A 16,929-nucleotide genomic window follows, 5' to 3' on the forward strand; every position below is an offset into this window, starting at 1 on the left:
TGATGGAGAGAGGCAATGTAAAATCATACTGCTGCTCAGCATGACACCTGTGCTTCAGCCCCCGGCTTCACACTTGCCCAGTGCAAGAGACAAGTCAGCTTGTTTGCAGTTCTTTGCAATGACTAACTCTAAATTCTGAAAATACACACGCTTTCATACAAGCCTGATGTAAACTGCTTTGTCAAGTATGTAGGTGAGTAAGTGTTTGCTGAATCTGATCTTAAAGACCTGTAATCCTGAAGCATGCTATTTATGGCACTGGTACATATATATGCATGAGTTGCACATTCTAGTCTGGCAGAACAGAAGGAAAAATCCTCCATCTTCCTTAAAGCTCTGTATAGTTAGAACTATTACTAAAACAGACACAAAGGTAAAAGACTACACAGAAGTCAAAATAATGTAAAATCCTACCACGACATCCCAGCTCTATAAAAGTCAAGAGTATCACCAGCTTTCATGAAGCCCTGATTTCAACCATAGTACCCCAAAACCGCTGATAACCCAAACTATGGTTTCTCTAAGTAAGCAAAATATAGAATGTCAGTGCAGTTACCGGAGTACCAAATACTGTGACCACAGCTTTCAAAAGGCACAATGATGTGCTATACTAGCAGTTTTAGACAAGAGTTCAGAAAAACACTTTAAGAAATCATTTAGCACTTACTTCATGGAAAAAATGCCCACTTGAAGGTATGTAAACCTGTGTGTGATACAGGTCATGCTCAAAAAACCTAACAGCAATATTCTACAATATTATGGTACAGCATTGCATTTACCAACACTATAGTAGAACCAAATACTAGGATTTGTCATTAATACACCATAGTCACATAAAGCATGAACTGGAGTCACTAATCTGACTGCTCAGAAAGAGGTAGAGCTGTTACTGAATGCCCTGAAGGAAGCTCTGCTCAAAGGCCATAACAGCTCGAGGAGCCACAGATTCATGACTCAGTTGTTCTGCAAAACTGTGGTCAGGCTTTCTGCCCAGTCAACAGGGAGCTGAAATTAGCCCATGTTCTATCTAGGATTTGAGGCTCCTTCATCTGAAATTATTTTAAACACTGTTATTTTATCACTGTGCTATAGCTGAGAATGCTCTTTGTTTGAGTTGCTAAAGTATCTCTACAATTTGAAGGCAGTTAAACATTTTAAAAATGATTTGGCTATACATTCACTGAGGAAAGCTGTTCCAGAACAGCACATAAAAACATGCATTTCATAAGCCTCTTATTAAGTGGTTTAGCCAGGAAAGCATATGGAAATTGAACAAAAGAGAGGTTTACAAACTTTACTCCCAATTAATAAGAGGCAACGAATTCAAAATTAAAACTTACAAAGCTTTACACACAAAGTCAGTCTGGGATACTATGGGAGCACAGGGAAGAAGAGAGACCACCACAGCCAAGTGGACTGACAGCTGAAATCCCCCACCTTTAGTTCTCATTTTGGGTTAACAGTTTTTAGCAGAGCCTTTGTGTATTCACTGTAATGAAGGCTACTACAGTTTGCCAGCCCGTAGCTATTTCCAAAGGGAATGGGAGTGGACAACACGTCTGAACAAAGCCATAATTATAAGGGTATCATTTCCCACAACTCTATTTAACCAATACAGAATACATGAAGAGTACACTTGCATCTATTGCACTGAAAAGCACACTTTTTCTAAAGTAAACTGGACAGTTACGAGAACATTTGTATTCCAGAATCAACATCTGCATTTTAGCAATACATAACACGTCAGAGGGTTAAAACCCCTAGAAGCAGGAGATAAGGGTAACGTTTTGAAATGTAATTACAATACCCACATTATGACTCAGCTGCAGCTGTGTAAACCTATGGAAACTCCATTTACCCATACAATTCCACAAAGACCTCCCAAGACCAAGTTTCCTGTTCTGCTCTCACTTCAAAAAACAACATGGATGTCTGTAGAGTGTCACTGACTTCCCTGTACTGCTCAATCACCACTGATTATCCAATACATTATTTCTGCTGCTCTTCTAAGTATGCATAAAGTAACTCAACGCCTTTGATTTACAATCTCTTCAATAAGGAATACTTCCAAAATACAGGCAGTCATGCAGAACCTGACCCAACCAACACTGGGAGTCAGAACTGCATGGAGATATTTAAGGGTGGTTTAAAAAAGTAAGAACATGGGTTAATTTTGCAGAGTAATTATGTTGGTGCGCTGTATCTTCAGTTCTCCTGCTGTTAACTTCTACAGAGAGTCACTGGGTAAATATTTCATCAAATAACTACCTGTTATCAGACCTATCAATCAATATCCAACTCTGACTGGAAACATGCAAAAACAGGATAAAAAACGCTTACTGATGAAGGCTTTTAAAATCCATCTACAAGAAGGATTAGTACTGTTTAAATGCTGTACTGATCAGTCTACATCTTTGCTATCATTCCCTGCTTTTACTTTTACTTTCTCAGGGACAGGAAGGATTGGGGAAATGCACAATGTCTCCTGAACAGCATCAAAGACTTTTCAAAACTGTTTTTTTAATCAGTCAATGTGTTTCCCTAGAAACTTCAAGTCAGTACGAACAAACATGTTAGTTTCCATACCAGTAACTCGTTATCATAAGTGCATGTTAAAATACATAAAAGCACCTGAAAACATTAGTTATCCAAGAGGTCCAACCCCTTTAAAATTGTTTCTAATGATGCAATTACTGGCTTGACGTTTTTTATAACTCATTAGGTACCATTTTGGCCTCAAGCCTATCTCTTGGATAACTGCACAGCTATGTAGCTCAACTTCATTTCTGGAAGAAGAGAGAACTGCTTTACTAAATTCATATGCCCAAATTACAAAGCCTTCAAGACTCAAAGGAGAGGAGGATTGGCCCACAAGTGTTTCAGCTCTCTTCCGACTTTAAAAAATAAAATCAAATGAAAATAATAATAATAAATCTATTAGAATACAAGATCATCTTCAAAAATTAGGGACACAATAAAATTCTCATTGAATCACAACAACAGCCTGACACAGGTTATTTAGGTTTACCTCAGAATGGTAATATTCTTCTGAACAGAGACTATGCAACCTACAGTTATGCAATTATCTGCCCACAGGGGAAGCAATTTCTCATGAACAGAGGGCTTTTATCGTGTACTAGAATTATTTTAAGCATTAGCTTTGATATTTGTGAATCTTTTATTCTTTCTACCCCTTAAAATGTGCCATGATCTTGGTTTAAGTAGCAACAGGATTCCACAGAAAAGTAGATGCTACATTTTTAAAAGAAATTCATTCTTTTGATTTTAAGCATGTGGTCTTTCAAATTTTCTCAGCCTTTGAGCTAGATGAGTCAGATTACAGCTATTCAACGTGAAAGCAAAGGAACTATTTGATAAAGACAAAAATATTGTTTTTATTTATTACACACTTGAGAAAATGAAAACATTTAACTCTTCCTGATTGCTTATCTGAGAAAAACATGCTTTAAACAGAAGTAGCCTTATTTCATGAATAGAATCTGAGGCATGTGGCTGGTGAAGCAACTCAGACAAGAAACCAAGGCAGATTTGGGAAAGTTAGATTTTGTTCCTAAGTCTCAGTCAAGAATGCTGCTTACTGGATATTGCTTATTTGATGTGGGTCACTCAATACTGCGACAAAATTTACTCCAAAATTGAGCTACATTTTATATGGCAATAAAGAAAAGCAGGTAGATAAGATTGGTCTCTTCAGATACAACGTTTAGTATGTTGGCAAAGTTGGTGTTTTGATTTCTGGGCTCGAACAGGCTGAAACACATTTGGAAGTAAAGATTCCATCAGCACATCTTAATCTAAAGGTATTTAAAAAAAAAAGATACACATACATTGATGATGTCATTGACAGTAATGCAGTGCTACGGTCTTGTCTTTGCCTTTCTAAAGAAAACTTAGATGGTGTTGATAAACACCAACTCTAGCTTGCTCCTCTGGAATTTCATCCATTTATCTCCCAGCGGAAGCCTGATATTTCGCAGCACTAGACAATAGCCATTTATCTGGGATTTATGAAAGAATATAAAAAAAAAACAACCAAAACCAGGGCTGTGCTCCACTACCAAAGAGCAATATTTTTGGAAGGATATTACTGAAAACAAGCCTGCCACACCCTGCAGCAGATCTTCAGAAAGACCAGCAGCCTTGCCAGAAAATGAGGAGACAAAAGGAGTCTTTGTCACACACACAGGAGAATATTCCTTCAGAAGTGCAAACTATCAATGCCAAGAGTATAAACAGTCATAACAGTTTTTAGGATAAGAACTCCTTGATCAAACAACCCTAGAAAGTAGATAAAGGTTAGCATCAGGTAACTGAGAAATTAGATGGTTCAGAAACAGCATCCAACCTTCCTACATCCTGGTTTCCTTCAGCAGCTGGGTGGAAAAGATGACGGAAACTAAAAATTAAACATATGGAAAGATTGGTGTCATTCCTTTTCCCCTTCCAATTAAGTTAGAACAATGCTGGGTTAGCATCATTTTTTTTATGTCTTTGTACAACTGAAAAAGGAGGACAGATAACACAATTCATATCTATCCTCTCATCTCAATCAAAATACAATTCTTATCTACCCCCTCATCTCTTAGTCTCTCTCATTTTAAAAGCAAGAGTTTACAGCTAAATGGGTGAAAAAAAGAATCTGGATAAGACAGGCTAATTTCACAATGACAGGCATTTCCATTTGTTTTGATATGCAATTTGCAAGCATAGAGGCAAATAATAAACTGGCTTGCACTGTAAGCAGAGTGGCTGAGGAACTGGGATTGTTCAGTCTGGAGAAGAGGAGGTTCAGGAGATGCTATTGCTCTCTACAGTGACCTGGTTGTAGTGAAATGGAGGTAGGCCTCTTCTCCCAGGTAACTGTGATAGGATAAGAGGACTGCTCCAGGGGAGGTTCAGGTTGCACATTAGGAAACATATCTTGGAAAGAACGGTGAGGCACTGGCACAGACTGCCCAGGGAGGTGGTGGAATCACCATCCGTGGAGGTGCTCAGGAAATGTGGAGATGTGGCACATGGGTTACTATACTATTAAGCAGTCCTACTGGCAGCAGAAGACTGAACAAATTTGGAGGTTTGTCCATTGCTGGAGTTTCCCTCTCCCTAGGTTGGAGCTGGGTGACAAAGCAGAACCATGAGGTACCACGCTGCTGCTCACAGGCCCTGCCTTTCTGCAGACACCTTTTGTCTCCAGCCACCACCACCATGTCCTGTCTTAGTGATATGACCATCATGTGAAGGGAGATTGGATTTTAAAGAAATGCTTTGTGAGTGTTTTGTTTATCCTGCCATTGTATTTTATTTTTTATAGACCACAAGCACTTACATGCACCCAGTCCCTGTTGAGGCCTGCAGACATGGCACGAGCCTTCCAAAACACGTACTCCTTCCTTGAAAGGCTTAGCCAGCAGATGCAACTTTTTGGTATCCACCTATTTCTCTGTATTTAAAAAGGAACCCCCAGCTGCAACAGACCCATCCTCTGTCTTAGGATCTATTCTATTTTGAAAAACAGCATATTATATTTTTTTGATACTCTGAGTTCAAATAAACCCACAAATATGAAGCCAAACCTTAAATAAGAAGGCTAGTAATAGCATGCTTTAGCAAGAAAGGAAGGCATGCCACAACCTGATCCTGATTTTCTGCCCTTGAACTCTTGAATTAATTATAACAAATTACAGGGAGCCCCACTACAATTTATAAGCACAATAAACTCCCTCACAACCACCTATAATTTTATCAGGGTTAATCCGAATACCTGAAGAATTATACAGTACAAAACTCCAACATGCCGTTTTGAGTAAAAAATGTGGGAAGCCATATTCTCTCGCTTTACAAGCCTCATCTCTCAGCAAAGGCTAAGCATGCTCCCTTCAAGTTAGAGTCCAACAAAGCCAAACCATGGTGACGCCACCAGAGCATTCACATTTATAAAGGCCAGAAGAGAACTGCAAAAATGGCAAAATTTTCAGCTGAAAAACGACATTCAATAAAAACATAAATATGACATGGAAATACTAGACTAAAATATCTGGGAGTGAAGAGTTCATTAGCCATATTTATTTATAAGTAATATGCCATGCATCCATCTGTTTTGGATTTTTTAGCACATGTTGAAATAGTTTTATTGTTCAACATGGCAGACCCATTGACTTCAGAGTACTCACATAGTTAACTACACGTTTGTGCCTTCTGAAATGAGGCAGATGCATTTGGCCACAGTATGGGAGATGCTTGCTCCCAGCTATTTTTTTCTTAAATGATCAAAAAACAAAAAGCAAGAGTTTACAGCTTTACCAATTCAGTCAGCTGAATTACCCAACAGACCAACTGCAGCAGTGCACTGCCTGTTTCTTTTCTTATAACTCTTAAAGGCTGCATATGATGATCAGTATTTTCATTCTTGCAGCCCAGTCCACTTCAAAAGAACAAAAAGAAACTACAAACCCAACACAGTGAGCACATTAAAGGTAAGAGAAAGATGCAACCTTCCTTAACAGTGGTAACACTGGAACTAAACCCAGATCTCTTCTCCATCAATTGCCTCCACAACTAGAGTGATTATCAAAGCCTATGAGAGAAATCAACTCATGCTTCCTTCACCTTTTTTGTGCAGTCTGCAGGAAAGAAAGAAAAAAAAAAAGGAAAAAAAAACCAAACACCACCACAAGTACTTTACAGTTTTTGTTTTGTTTATTGGTCTAAAAACTGCTGCCTCTACCCTCACCTACTTACGAACATGATCTCCTCCACTTCCACACAGGATCCTCCCTCAGGAAGCAAAGCACAAAAACACTCTCTTGTTGTTTTCCGATTCTGAAACCCAGCAAAATTTCAGCAAAAATGAGATTAGATGAAAATGTAAATAATAGCTTCCATTTATTTCATATTACTCACATGTGTTGACTCAGTTCAAAACATGCTGTTCTCTACCCTGTATACACAGCTAACCTTCAAGCTGTCTCCACTGTGGGAAAAGGTGGTTTAAGATGCATATGGAAGCAATATGAGTCAACAGTTTGAAAATTCTCCTGGTAGCCAGCCAGGTTAATGGCCAAGCAGGTTAGAATATCACGCAAAAAGAAATGTGGTGAGTTAACTAAACATATGTGTACTCTAGCTCATAGTCTACAATACTGAAAATAAACAAGTGTTTTTTTTAAATTGGTTTAAGTACAAGCATGACTCTAAATTATTCTCCAGACACACACACAAAGAACCATGAAAAGTTGTACGTGTCCCATATACTTCCCTCCTTGTTTATAGCAGTTGGAGTAATTAAAACATATTCCATCCATCTCAAATCTTGTCTCAATTTCGAATATATTTTTTAACATACTTTCCTCCAGTAGAACTCTGACCTCAGCAATGAAACAAGACAACTAGCTGTTTCAGGGTAAATGCACTTCTATGTATTCATGCAAAAGATGTAACACCAACCAGCCAATACACATATGTAAGCACACAGAAGCATATCATAAAAGGATGCTTTGTAGAGCAGAACAGTATGCAAAGTATACTCAGGTGTTACTCCATTCAAAGAGAAAGTAGATACATGGAAAATTACAGAACATGGGCTTAATCTGAACTTTATTTAAAGGCTCTGCTAGTCTGGAGGGAAAGTTTGAGGATTTATGGAACTCAAACAAAAAACAACAACAAAAATTATTAAAACCTTCAGGTAGTATTCCCATCCCATGTAATGCAACATTCAAATAAAGCTCTACTGTACTTAGGAGAATTTTACTTTGAATGGAACTAAAATCCAGTTCATTTATTACATTTATATATATCTCCAGTAATAAGAAAACAGTGAAATGAGACGCAGTGAAGTTGCTGCCTGTGTGTTGGGCCTACAGTACTGCAGATCATTCCTGAGAAGCCATTACTGAAGCATCTTAAGTTAGGGTTCCCAATCTGCAGAAAACATGAAAACTCAGGTTGTTTCCCTTTCCCAAAGACTGATGACTGGAGGGTTTTCACAGGAACAGTTGAACAGTCACTCTGCACATCAGCAAACCATGCAATAAAATGACGGCCCAAGAAGGTGTTAGAACTTCCCTCTAACAGGAGTAAACGCAATCCTGCAAAAGCAAATGCAGCTCTGATAACAATGGGCAATGTTGCCAAAGAAGTATATGAATCATTGCCCTGTTGGGTGGATAAAGTAGATTCATTTCATGAAACGAATAATTATTCTTTTTTAAAAGCTTCAAAACAGCTGAAGATATCAAATGCAAAAGCAGCTGCCAAAGATAAAACAGGGAACCAGTAAACATTTCACTGCACAGGAATGTGCCATCTTCTGACACCAACACTTCTGCCAAATTCTTTTTGAGATTTTCAGCTGCATAAGGGCCTCCACACAAATGCTTCTTTTAAGCACACTCAGAGACTTCGGGATTGTACTGACATCTTTCAGCTTTCTATTCCGCCAATAAGGGAAAAACTATTAAAAGCAATTCAGTTCCCTGAAAAAAAGGGTGTATTTCAAACGTGTTGCATCTCAGCAATAGGGAAGGAACACAACGTTTGCTCCCTCCAGCCTGTAGGATGGCCAAAGTTCAATAAATTTGACTGAAGACTTGCAATACTCCTGTAATCAAGATTTCCACTGTCTACAGAAGTCTTGAATTTTAAAAAATAATAACCCCAATCAAAAGCAAGGGTCTGTTTGCTCAAAGCTGCTGGCCCAAATGACTCTTTCTGACACTGTAGCCATATTTCAGACATCAACCTGAGGCTCCTTAACAGAAGACCAGTAAGCTGCAGTTCCCTTTTCGACACAAGCAGTAGAGAAAGGATGAATCACCTGAGGAAAGTGATCCACAGCAGAAGAATCCTGAATCATGCTCTGGAATTGCCCTTTTGTTCCCTCTGATTACACAGGAAGTCTGGAGCAACCTTTATTCCTGAGGCTCATTGAGAGAAGATGCATGATTACAGAAGAACCAGACTGCATCACAGAGACTCACCATAAAACATCCTCTAGAAGTCTGCACTTCACTAAAGAAAGTACAACTCACTGCTACTGCAGCATGTAGAAAGATAACAGGATATTAGCCCCAGCCTAGGTAACAGTTCATCTGTCTAAACAAGCGCCTTAAGCTACCCTGGGAGACGAGTCAAAATCAGCACACCAGCCCGTAAGGTACACTATGATATGCACTGTGTATACAGTGCTACTTAATGAATGGGCAGACCCATTTCACAATGCTATGCATTGCTATTACACCTTATGGAGGAAAAAGACAGTCAAGCACTTTGCAATAGTTTAAATGACAAAAGCAGTGAGCTGCACACTTCATGGATTAGAAGAGGATGCTTTCTTTCATCTTTATTTAAGGACATACATAAAGGCTTATGGGCACTTCTGTGACTCAAGCATCTGGGGATAAGAAGCGTTTTCCATTTTTCCACTTCTCCTATCCAATTTCTCATAAACCAAAGGATTAAATAGAATCCCTCTTAGTTTTTATTTTTTTCTTAAAGAGGGAGAAGCAAAATTGCTCCCGTAGACACCCCAGCCATTCTCAGTATAAGATTCTCAAGATTCTCCCCTAAAGCTACAACTGAGAAAATAAAAACAGCTATTCACTGAACTAACACATTCCCTTCTTCTGTCCAGCAACAACAGACTGGTTAAAAACAAGCCATTCTTTTCTCAGAGATGATATTATGTGTAAGTCATTAATGCAGAGGTCAGAACCTGGCCCTGAAAAGTTGGGCAAAAGTAGGGCAATCACAAGTGAAAGGGATGATAAGCTGTCCTTTTTAATAAGTAACCATGTAGAATTTGGCCTTTATTTTAAAGCTGTTTCATTTCATGTAAATGTTCTTTCTACTTTATGAGCATTAAGAATTTCTTTTTCTTCTCCACCATTAAGGAAGCAAAAGGAAACAGTTCTAGTACCAGCATGTCACTTGTTTGACACTAGAACTCCATTGGCTTGTTTACTTTCATAAAAGTGTATTAAAATATATGCTATTTTTAGACTAGCCAATTAATTCTTGAATTTATTCCATGCTATGACAAACTACGTCCTCTGTCTTGTGCTAAATACCAGTTCAGATGAACGCCTGTATATAAGACATTTATACTGACGTAACATAACAACACACCCACAAAACTGAACTGCATCCTCTTGCCTATTGCTTCCAGGCCCTAAATATGCTTGGACATGACTAAAAACACATAGCAACTCAGAATCAAGCCCTTGGATGTAGTTTGAGAAGGGAAACACTGAAAAGTCAATTTAACAGATGACCTGGAATGCTGTGTGTTTTCCTGAAGCCTTTCTATTTGAAAACAACACTTCTTTAACTCTTATAACCGCTGTCTGTGGAACACTATTTCTATTTAGAAATGAAACTGTGATGAAATTTGCTTTTTGTTTGCCTGCTCTACATCTTAAATTAAACATCATTTTCTTTAAGTGTAAAATTTTTCCTGAAGTCTAAATAATTTCTGGTTCCCAACTATAGTAAAAGCCATTCACATTCCTCATTCTTCAGCAAGAGCTGCTCAGCACTCAGTGCAAGCTGTTTGAATACCTCTACCACCCAAATGACATGGATGAATTCAAGCTGGTCTACACAAAACCAACAAGGAAGCTCCAGCAACCTGTAAATGCTGTCATTTAAGAATTAGAAACTCAAAACATAATTTTCTGCCATTTAAATGGTCCAGTAAATAGTCTAGAGTACCTTAAAAGCGTCAGATCTACTGAAATTTAATACAAACAGTTTCCATCAGGGGAGAGATATGTATGAATACGTGACTAAGCCCAAGAACATAAAATAAGTATTATTTCCTCATGATCAGATGAAAAAACGATACTGTCTAATGCCAAGATATTCCTGTTACAACATTTCTAACCATCACAGCCACTGCCTTCAAAACACACTAAAGCAAGAATGCAGGCTGAAGTATCCAAAACTGTATTTATAGTTATGCAATGCTTTTTTAGAATTGCTACATATGTACTGCACAACCACAGACATGAAAACACATTCGCTTTCTGGTCTAAAAGCACCATATAATGTAATAGATTAGATCTAAGCATCAACAGCTTCTTAAAATATCTGGCACAAAGAGCTCAGCTTTCAATAATCAACATACAGAGAACAAGCTCCCCATTCACTGAAGAAAGTCAGCAGGGAGAAGGGTTTGCCCTCCTCAGCAAATTATTTTATAAACAGGGAATTAATGCTGAATCTTGAAGGAGGTCTTATTTTTATGTTAGACCTTAAACATTCAGTAAAATACGAAGGCAAAAGAAAAACCCCAAGTCCCCTCAAACATGAACATTACCGAAAAGCAAAACAAAACACATAACGATATGAATGCAAGAAGAGACCAAGCAAACACTGCACATTATTTGTTGCTGTTGTGCTCTAAAAACATCATTAAGGCTTATTAAGTATCAGGCTGTTTACAAAGTGTACTACAAGCCTAATGTGTGTGTATTTTTTTTTTTTATGCTGCAGTAGCCACTAATATTTAAAAAGTCCAATAATTAAAACAATAAAACCATCAAAGGAGCACCAAAATGGAAATGTTCCAGGCTGCCTAAGCCTGGGTGGCCAACCATGGCTCTAACGACTCATCCAGCAGCTGAAAAGCTGCACATCTGGCTGCATGAGCTCTCCAACCGGAAGCTGAGATGGATGAGGGCTGCTGTCAACACAAGCAGAATACCCCGAGTTGGAAGGGAAGCACAAGGATCACTAAGTTCATATCCAAGCCTCCACGCGGCACCACCCAACGTTCAATCTCAGTGTCAGAGAGCACTGTCCAAATGCTCCAGCACTGGGGACCATGCCCACTGCCCTGGGCAGCCTGTTCCATACCCACCACCCTCTGGCACAGACCCTTTCCCTGACCCCCAGCTGCCCCTCCCCTGGCACAGCTCCATGCCGTTCCCTCAGGACCTGTCACTGTCACACAGAGCAGAGCTCAGTGTTGCCCCCCCCACTCCCTGTGAGGAGCTGCAGCCACCGTGAGGCCTCCATCAGCTCCTCTGCTCTGTACCGAACTAACCCAAGGATTTCGGCCACCCCTCATGTCTCACCCTCTATGCCCCTGACCATCCTCACAGCCCTCCTTTGGATGTTCCCTAATAGTCTTACGTCCTTCTTATACCATGGTGCCTACTGTGTAAGGTTATTATTGTCTTAATTCATTAAGATAATTTAAAATTACAGTCCATTGATTGATAGCTCTAAAACAAAAATACATGTGTTCACTGTCAACATATAGAATGATAGAGCTGGAAATGCTACTAGAAGAAACTTATACTGGCTTATGCTATGGTAAAAACACATAACAGTTCCAGTCATTAGTATCACACTTGCATTGAAGTGCACAACGCTCTTGGTGAAGAGGTGCTTCCCATTTCTCACTGAGTAGGCCACAAAGCACCTTACTGTGCCAACTAAAAGCTATGTGTCATGTCCCATGTGATGTGTCCACAACTGCCCCATAAGCATGGCACAGCTGACCAGCACCTGCACATGAACTAAGACATTTTTCCTAGAAAAGAGGGCAATCGAAACTGATTGCATTTACTTCTCTGGAAGCTACACAACCTGCTCCTGGACACCATCTTCTTAATGGAGTAAGCATACTCCTAAACCATGACTGGATGAAGTACATTGTAAACTTGAAGCAACGAATGTTTTTTGGAAAAGAAAGAATTGGACAAGGCATTAGGGCTTCCTCTGCTTGAAAACCGAACTTTAAAAGTAGTTACAACAGTAACACTGATGGTTGAACTCAGATTTCTCTCTCCAGCTGTGAGAGACCATTTCTCCGACCTTTGTTTTTAAACAGTTTACTCTCCTACTTCTCACTCATTTTCCTGTCCATCCAACTTAATCACACATCTCTGTACTGCAACCCTGTACAATATCACTCTATACTTTTGTATTTATGTATTTATTTTTAACAGTAACGAAATTTTCAAGAACAATCACCATTAAAAAAATCCTAAGGGTCTATCAGAGGTGTATGAACAAGTATGGCCACACAACCCATCCCAGCCCATTACTTCAGAAAGGCACAGTCAGGGCTGTTCCAAATGAACTGTATGGTACACACTGTGCTGGGTTTTTTTTCTGACACACCATGATATACTAAAGTCCTTATTTCAGACAATGGAGTCACCACAGTGCTCAAATCAACTACTATGAACAGGGAGGTTACACAGAGAGACTTCTCAGACTGCCACAAGCTAGAAGTGTGACCAAGCACAGAAAGAAAAGCAGTTTAATACAGTTTATAACCCTAGCAGTCAAAAGAGTTCGACACCACCGAGCTTGCCACAAAACCAGACAGACATATAAGGATGTGATATAATAAAGAATCCCTTTCCCCTGTAAATACAAAGTGGTCACAAACCATATATTTTCCTCTCTGTTTCATCCTCCAGTGATGTAAAAACTCACACAGTCATAAAGGTCTGTAGCGATGTATGTTTTAGAAAATTCTTGTTTTCAAAGTCATCATTGAGCAGTTGCAGAAAGAGAAAGATGGGGGACTGTGAGAAAATACTTCTTTAAAAGATAAACACACACAAAAAAACCTAAACAGCTAGAAATGCTGAAGAATGAGCTAAGGTGATTAAACAAGACATTCATTTAGTTAAACGAGGATATGTTTAAGGCTGATTCTTCCACAGACCCTCCAGAAAACAAGCCTGGCAGCCACTGACTCCAATTCTCCACCTGCAAACATTTCTATGCAGGTGCAGTCATCTCTTTCCTAATATTCAGGGTTTTCTTTCATTGAAAAGCTGTGCAGCAGGCTCTCTAGGAACAACACAGAGCCCAGAGCTAATCAGGGCAAGCACCCAATGCAGCACAGTGTACATTCTGCAGGATTCTCTTTCTACACGGACAAATCAAACCTAACTATTGCACACATGGATATCCTACTCATCCACGTCACTGCTTCCTTTTCGCAGCAGCATACCCCAGTCTGCAGCAGTGCAAACCTCACTTGCACAGACATTATTAGATATGAGACTGGAAGCTTCTTCCAAAACAGAAAAACACGCAAACCAAAACACACATCCATTCTTTCACAGGAGTATCACGTGTGAAGAAAGATATTGTGGGAACTAAAATGCAACTTCACTTTTCCCTTGGAAATGTAAGGAAAAAAGAGATAACCCACCATAACTGGACATGGATTGTTTGATAGCGATACAGAAAGCAGCACTGCTCACACATTTTCAGAAAGCCATAAGAGTGCGTGGGTTCTCTGTTTTTGGAACAAAAGCACAGTGAAAGCACTCTTGTTTACTCTAGACACTGTACAGAGACTTTTTATTTTAAAATAAATGGTTGAAAGGATACCTCTCCTCTGAGGAGTTTGCAGAAAATAAAAGGCAGATTTATATTTCTAATCTATGCAAATATCTACTCTACAAGGCATCACAAAGACTGCTTTATATCAGATAGCATGCAAATCCCAGGTGCCTTAAATATGCCAAAAGCATGTGCAGCATCTCCACCTGCGATGGCTACTCACTCTGAGAACAGCTGGATGACTAAAAAGAGGTTATCTAAGTAGCCCATAGAGCTTTCTATGAAAAATTCCTTTTGCTAATGTGCCAGCTCCCATATTCCCACCCAAATGGCATCTGCTGTGGCTTCCATCAAGACTGAAGAGCTTTTTAAATTTATCTCATCTGCTTTTTTTTTTTAAAAAAAAAAAAAAAAGAAAACTTCTATAATTATTCAAATTATAGTAATTACAAAATGGCCAAACTTTTATTGATATCTTAGGAAATGATGAGGAAATGATGAGGCCATAATTCAGTTCCCACTGGAAGATGTCTCCGGGACTGGGTGCATGTGGGATTCTAGGACTTAAGGCCAAAGGCATGCTGGAGTGACTGGGATCTCAGAAGGGACAGTAATAAGATCAGAAGTTATGTACAAATGAAAGTCTCAACACAAGAGAAAACAGACAGAGCAGATAAAGTAGGGAAAAAAGAGGAGCAGGGGCTGGAAAAAGCTCTGTTAAGGACAATGCAAAACACCCAATGGAGTCCAGCTCTAAGCAGCATCCTCCAGCTGATCCAGCTCTGAGCACAGGATGAGGATAAGGATCCTTGGACAGGATAAGCTCAAGAGATTTCTTCCAAACTCAGTCACTCTGTGGTTAGCGCTGCTACTTGTGTTTTGCTTCAGCATGTCAGCTGACATTCTCACACTGTACCTCAGAAGGACAGCACTGACTACTTACTAGATTACTACTAAATTCCTCTCCCAGCATGTAACATATTGCCAGGTGTTCATTGTGTCTCTGCCACTGAAGGAGACAGTGATGAGACCAATGCTCCCTTTATTTGTGCATCCACATTTGGCTTGTGATATATAGCAAGTTACCAGCAAAACCACAAAAAGCTCCTGACCACTGTGAGAGGAACTCCACAAGCAGAGCTCCTCTCTCTAATCGAAACCTAAAAGCCTTGGATCATTTCCTCTCTATTCAACAACTGCACAAGGTCCCTGGTACAATATTCAACCTGGGACAAATCTCTCATAACCAGCTATCAAGCCATAGTCTGAAGCTACGAATCAGAAGTGGAGAAACCATCTCAGTCAACCAGTCACAATAAAGCCTAACCTCAAACACATACATTCTCAGTTTCGAAACAAGTGTTTAATCAGTTTACCAAGTACAATCAAATAATAAAAACAAAAAAACAACTAAACCCAAACCCTAAAACACATCCCTCTTTGTCCATCTAATCAGACTTCAGACTAAGCCTTCCTCCGGCATTTGTTTCAAAGGAGTTCTCTGCGTATTCACCACTAAATGCTTTCAACCTAAAGTTTACCGAATCTAACTAGAATTGCACAGTTGAAGGTTGCCTGGCTTTACATTACACTCACAGAAGAGATCACATCACTTCAGAAGACAAAAAAAAAGCCACCCATATCTTACAGGCTATTCTGCATCTGAAATCCATTAGTTTTGATGTAGATATTAAAAAAAATAATAATGTGAGACACTTAGAAGTCTCGACAGCATACATTATCAATCACATCAGAAGGAAGGTAATAAAAATCAGCAGCTGCTCAAATTGAGAGTGCTGTGAGATTCAATTGTCACCGAAATGTTTTGTTATTACCAACCTGGGCAAAATGAGCAAACATACCTCCACAACTGAAATAAGAATGAGCAATCAGCACTGCAGGCTGCAGCTTAAAAAGGCAATAGCATCCAAGTACCTACAGTTCTTCTGTGCACACAATTAGGCTAGACCAACAAACACGAGAAACAGAAAGGAAAAAAAAGACATTCTGACTGCACATTAATTAATACTGAAGGAAATATTCTGGGGCTTCCATCTTCCAAAGCACACAAGACAGGAATACACACAGACAAGCATCAAAGTTTAGTTTCAAGTCACTGTTTGACAAGAATTCTGCATAAATAGTCATGACACTGCTTGACAGCTCATGTTTGAAAGAATCAGTTCTGCATCCTACCCACAATAGTTCCTATGTTCAATCTTAAGAAAAGATCCTTCAAAATATACCACATGCAAATCCACAGAACACTCCATATCTTGCACACCAAGAATTAATCTACTCTTTCCCAACTACTCTTACACAAGTCTTAGATACTATGACCATATGGTGAATTTGACATTTGCAGTATCAAGGCTAGCACAGAAAGCTTCTGCCAGCCTGTACCACTTATTCCAGTCTTGACCTTACAACAGCTGTGCTGATGCAACCTTGCTGTAAACCAGATCAATTAAATAATTTTGGCTAAAAAGAGAACAAGCCCATCCCCTTTGGGGTGAGGTGGGCTATTTTTCTTTTTTTAATACAACACAGATGTGCACAAACCACACTGATGTGGTTTACAAGGGCAGCCCC

At 39.3% G+C, this 16,929-nt stretch overlaps 1 protein-coding gene across 3 annotated transcripts in view; it reads right to left on the bottom strand.

Moving 5' to 3' along the window:
• PTPN14 (protein tyrosine phosphatase non-receptor type 14) overlaps window positions 1-16,929 on the bottom strand; it is a 103,244-nt gene that overhangs the window by 41,427 nt on the left and 44,888 nt on the right. The gene's annotated exons all lie outside the window — the stretch shown is intronic.

Source organism: Excalfactoria chinensis, chromosome 3 (assembly GCF_039878825.1).
Source record: "Excalfactoria chinensis isolate bCotChi1 chromosome 3, bCotChi1.hap2, whole genome shotgun sequence".
NCBI classification, from domain to species: domain Eukaryota; kingdom Metazoa; phylum Chordata; class Aves; order Galliformes; family Phasianidae; genus Excalfactoria; species Excalfactoria chinensis.